Source organism: Dermacentor andersoni, chromosome 2 (assembly GCF_023375885.2).
Source record: "Dermacentor andersoni chromosome 2, qqDerAnde1_hic_scaffold, whole genome shotgun sequence".
NCBI lineage: Eukaryota > Metazoa > Arthropoda > Arachnida > Ixodida > Ixodidae > Dermacentor > Dermacentor andersoni.
Window position 1 is genome coordinate 136,915,806 of NC_092815.1, and position 6,000 is coordinate 136,921,805.

A 6,000-nucleotide genomic window follows, 5' to 3' on the forward strand; every position below is an offset into this window, starting at 1 on the left:
GGAGGAGGTCAACACAAAGCACACGCGCCGCCTCCAAGCTGAACCTGGAAATGGGAAGTCAGCATACCAGACCCACTGTATCACTGACGACCGGGAAGAAGCCAATGGCCAAAGCTCGCATGTAGGTAAAGCTTCGTCTCCAGGTGCTGTAGTCTTTCACTGAAGTTATGGGAGGCCCTCCGCCGTCTCGTTCCTGCAGGCCGAAGTCTGCCAATTTGCCGTCACTGAAAGACGCACCTTCTGGTAGGAATGCCGGATCTGTTGGCATCTCAGTGTCCACGTTCACTCGGTGGAACGAGTGTCCACGTTCACTCGGTGGAACGCTGTTTGACGTCGGTATACCATAATGAACTCCGCCTATGCCTTCGGCGAATACGCTGAACGTACGTAAAACATCCAATTTTTGTTCTTTGTTTGGAATAACTCAATAGTAATTAAGGAACTCTTAATTATGACGCTGGTCCATCCCACCTCGGAGTCGGCGGTTAGTCGACCTCTGTGGTTAGTAAGGTCTCTTTAGAGCTGCCTCAATATAATACTGCGATCGCAGCGGAGAGGTTGACTGATCGCTGATTCCGAGCGAAGACATATTTTCCAAGCGGGATTCCAGCCATAAGAAGGAGCCAGAATATTTGAGATATCGCGCTATCATATTGAGCGTCGCTCCCACACATAAACGCATGACATTGATAATCTTAACACTTCAATAAAACGTTGTTAAGAATTTATAAAATGCATCATTTAGGTTTTAGCGCGATAACGTCAGAAAAACGCAAGATACGTAAAAATTGGAATGAGTGCCAAGTCCCCAATTTTGGTTCGTTGAGGGCTCTTGCTAAATTCCGCCCTTACCTCTGGAGTCGAACGTTTGATGTTGCAACAGACCATCGTGCTATTTGCTCGTTGTCCTCCCTCCAAGACCTCACTGGACCCTTCGTATATATACAGGAGTGCTTTCATTCTTTTCTTTTTTTTCTTTTTTGTTGTTGAAGCCCGACGCAGACTCAGCAGTCCAGAAACGACAGCGCATGCAAAATTGATTACACCAGTTAATATTTGTACATGTCCACGATCTTTCACGGTGAAATATTTTAGAGATTATATTGCAAATTATCTTTTATATATTATGGGCATCATGTCCAAGTGATAAATATTGTCACTTACTTGTCAGCAACACACATGTAAAAATTATACCACCAAGCGTTTCCTCGCCTAGTAGGAGTCAAGGTCAGAGCAAGGCGACGCGCAAGTACGCGCCAGTTTTGCTTCCGAAATATATGGGCCGATCCCGGTGATATTTCAGCTCGAAAAGCCAGCGGACACAATGCCCGGACATGGGCAACGCTACTTAGATAGCACAAGGCCTGTTCACTCCGATCCATGACGTCATGTTACCTGCCCCGACTGCCATAGAATCTAACGGGGATGCTCCCGAGTTAGCAACAGTGATTTTGACGTCACCGCTTTCGTCACGCCAGCCTTGACAATGAAAATTTTAGGGCCAGGTAGCATGACGTCATGGATCTGAGTGAAACTTAAAAATAAATCATGGGGCTTTACGTGCCAAAACAACGATCTGATTATGAGGCACGCAGTAATGACGAACTCCGGAAGTTTAGACCCCCTGGCGTCCTTCAACGTGTCCCTACATTATGTACACGGGTGTTTTCACATTTCAATCCCATGGAAATGCGGCCGCCGTGGCCGGGATGCGATCCTGCGACCTCGAGCTTAGCAGCCAAACACCATATCTACTAAGCAACCAGGGCGGGTGTGGATCGGAGTGAACAGGCCTTGCGCTATCTAGGTAGTGTAGACATGGGCTGATAATGTATAACTATGCCATTTCAAGTTTATTCTCGTATCCTGACGTCGACTTTACGTAAACGCCGACGCAAGCATCGGGCGCTGTCCCAAAGCTGTTTGAACAGCTTCGGGTCGCGTTTGAAGTCACTTTTGTTTGATTTCATAGCGAATAGCACTGCCTACCTTGACAGGTTTTTCATCTCTAATTGGCTGACAAAAGGTAAGGAGAGCACGGAAGTGGAGAGAGTTTCATTGATGCCGAGCTAGCACAAAGAAAGTAGATGACCGAGTGAGGAGAGTGCGGTGGCTGGTCAAAAATCGCGGTGGCGTGCATCTGGAAACTTAAAAATGCCGTTAAAGCGGGCCTTCAGCGAAGAAGAGTTGCCCGAGCGATTTTTAATACGTTCCAAAACGGCCCGAAAACGTAATACTGCCAAGAAAAAGATGTTATGATACGCAAAAAAATCCACTCTCACCAGCAGCTCCGAGTAGCCAGGGGCTGAGCGATCGGTGGGCCGCCATCTTCTATTCCTTTTAGAATGGGGAAGTATCCGGCTGTACCAAAAAAAAAAAAAAAAAAGAGAACAGTTTTGTTCGGCTTATTGGTGCATCTTTAGTGCATGCATGTCGCGTTGACGTGTGAGTTTTTGTCGTATACTCGAGCACAGTATTACAGCCGTGTTGGCGTCGCCATGTCGATGTTTCATCGGCTGGCCTGCGGTGAGTTCGCCGCAGCTCTTTCGTAAACGTAAGTAAATATTTTGAGCCATAAGCGCAACGTTGCAAGCGCTGCGCAGCAGTGATAATCGGCAACCACAGTTAGCGCCATCTGCCGCATGTCTCTCATCACGCCGAAGTCAGCTGTTGAGCAGCGACCGAAAGATGGCAGGAGGGTAAACAACTTTCGCACGAAGGCGGGAGAGTACGAAGAGCACGCTTGCATTTCACGTGAACACACACACACACACACACACACACACACACACACACACACACACACACACACACAGATATATATATATATATATATATATATATATTTATATATATATATATATATATATATATATATATATATATATATATATATATATATATATATATATATATTAGTCATATCATAAAAAGCCAACAAACACTGACACCAAGGACAACATAGGGGAAATTACTTGTGCTTAATAAATGAAATAAAGAAATGATAAATATATTGGAAATTAAAGTAGATGAAAAAACAACTTGCCGCAGGTGGGAACCGAACCCACAACCTTCGCATGGCAATACATATATATATATATATATCACATAGGGGACATCATTTGTACTTACTAATTGAATTTAAAGAAATTATAAATTCAGGGAAATGAAGGTGAATGAAGAAACAACTGGCCGCAGGTGGGATACGAACCCACGTCATCGCATTACAAGTGCGATGCTCTTATATATATGTATATGTGTGTGTAGGACGTGGCGTCAAAATTTCACATGACGCTTCCGCCCAGCCGTTCCCCTTATTTAATGAAGGCGCGCCCAACTCCTGCCTCAATCCATGAAGCGCTCCATGCCTGCATCTACCACATCTACTGTGGAATAGTCAGTTTGAAATAGATTTACGATTTCCTCTGGAAATTTTGTGTTCTGTCTTTTCTCGCCCATCTGTCTTCAGGGCAGGTGTTACCTCGCAATGCATGGTCAAGGCGGGCGCCCAGGGCTTCGTGAGTTGGAAAGTGACGGTGTGACGGCGAATGTTAATTTGATTTGAGCAAGCGCCAAAACTAATGCAAGGAACAGCCAAACATACGCAGGGGCACCAACTGTGAATATATGCTATGTGCATGTTCTTGTGCTATCCTTGTTTATTTCTCGTCGATATACCATTCATTGTAGGCCACAGCACTGTACGGGTACAGCCGAACGCCTTTATTGACCCTTTTCGCGAAGCAGTTCGCTCTATAAAAACGAGATGACGCTCTAAGCGGCGCGCCACACGTTGCCTCAGTGAGAGCGCGCGAATACGAAGCCATTACCTCTTCTGCCCTGCTTCTGTGCGATCAGCTGTCGGAAATGTAACTGGTTTTTCGCTCACGCACAGTGCTCCATTCATGCTGCAAAATATGTAGCAGTGGAGTGAAGACGTGTGCAGTAGTTGGCTGCAACAATTGTGACTGGCAATTAATTAGGAATGGAATTATCTGTGCGTCCAAGTTCACGAACAGCTGCTACATAAGGACTGCCTGACGGATCTTCGCGATGCATGGCTTCCCTCGAGGTTAAAAAAATTAACTCGGGCCCGCGCCAGCGCGATCCTCGACCGCATCGACGCGGATCGTGAAGCCACCGCATTTGTGGACGCGGCCCAGTACGACAGCACATCCACTTTCGCAATAGCGGTCGTGGACGGCAACGGAACGCTACGATCATCCGCATCGGTTAAAACGAGCACCAGCACTAAAGCAGAACAAATAGCCGTAGCCGTCGCCATGGCAGACCCCACATTTACATATGTCTTCACGGACTCGCGTGCCGCAATTCGGGCCTACGAATGCGGCAACGTATCTAAAGAAGCAGCGCGTATACTACTAGCGAGCTCAAAAGAGAGCAAACGGTGCCTCTCCTGGTTCCCCGCTCACATGGGGAAGGACATTCACCCGCAAAAAGCTAACCTCAATGAAACGGCCCACGACCGTGCGCGAGAACTTGCCCGCCGCGACGGTCCCACGGCCTCCGAGGGGCTGGACATTCAGCTTAATGACCCGCTGCTCACTTACCAAGAAATCACCTCCCACTATCGGAAAGGTAGAACCAAATTCCCGCTCCCACACGCCAAACTCGAACGCGCGCAGGCGGCCGCGTTTCGAATGCTACAAACGGACTCGTATCCGTCACGAGGCCAACTAAGTCACTATAACTCAGAAATCCCGGCAAATTGCCCAGACTGCCCAGAACTTTATTGCTCGCTCTCGCACATGCTATGGCAATGTACCGCGTTACCAAAGGGCCCTCTCTCCAGTGAGCCCGAATGGGAAGAAGCCCTCAAAAGCCCGGACCTCAAACTCCAACTCAAGGCCCTCCAGAGGGCCCAAGAACTGGCGGAGCGTCACCACGTTCCCGTCCCGACTTGGGCGTCGCCTACGGTTTCTGCCGGAGGAGTTCCCCGCGTGGGATCTCCAACGGATTGAAACTCCTCAGGACTTCAATAAAGTTCTCGACTGATCCACCAGCGTTGTAGCGCTAACATCCAAGGAAAGGACTTCGACCCTGGCAAGTCTGCACGAGCGAGTACCGCTCGTTATACCGTGACAATGGGAGTATAGCGCCGCTTCTTGGCATAGGGCAAGTTTTTCGCACGTTATCCACACACATCTACCCGAACTCACACGCAAACTTAGGCCCATTCTATCGCCAACGCACCAAGCAAGTGAACGAGCGCATACTTCAATCAATGTGCCGAAGCGTGGGTGACGGCGACTACACCGACAGCACACTAATGTTCGAAGCCGAACGTTTCGTAACGGTCCACACAGTAAGCGAGTGACTAGCAATAATACATATTTGCTACAAGCTATTACAACGTACAGAAAATTGCGTTACAAGCACTGTGCCCAGAAAGTACAAATATATTGCTACTGAGCACACCCACGGCAGAAAATAAATCAGATAGTGAACGCCCAGGAAACTTTACTGGGTGGGAAACGTCACAAGCCGCTGCCTAAAAGTATTTGATAAATAAAGAGCGAAGAGCTAAACACACTGATACTGATTCAATTCATAAGCGAAAAGTTAGAATAGCTTGGAATACATTTTCACCCCTGCTTTTGTTACATGCACTGTATATGCTGTTCGCGGTGTTTGGACAAAGCGTAATGAGCTCCGAAGGCGCTCACATTCCCTTTGAAGCTGCAGCCAAAGCTTCGCGTGTCGTACAACCAGTCACCGTCTACGATATCCGCCGAAACAGAGGTTTGCAATGCTGCACCGGCGTCATGTACATCCATTGTAAACACAGAGGCGATGCAGGCAGCTGAGGCAAGCAATGGAAGTGTCACCACGTGATCAAACATGGCAGTTCCCACGGGATCGCCGTGAAGAGGGTCAATAACAATATTATTGGGGTCTCCAAGATCATTCGCTATACAGGTCACTTCGTTGTAAAGGTCCCGCACTGCACAGCTCACAATAGCACTGGGACTGAATTAT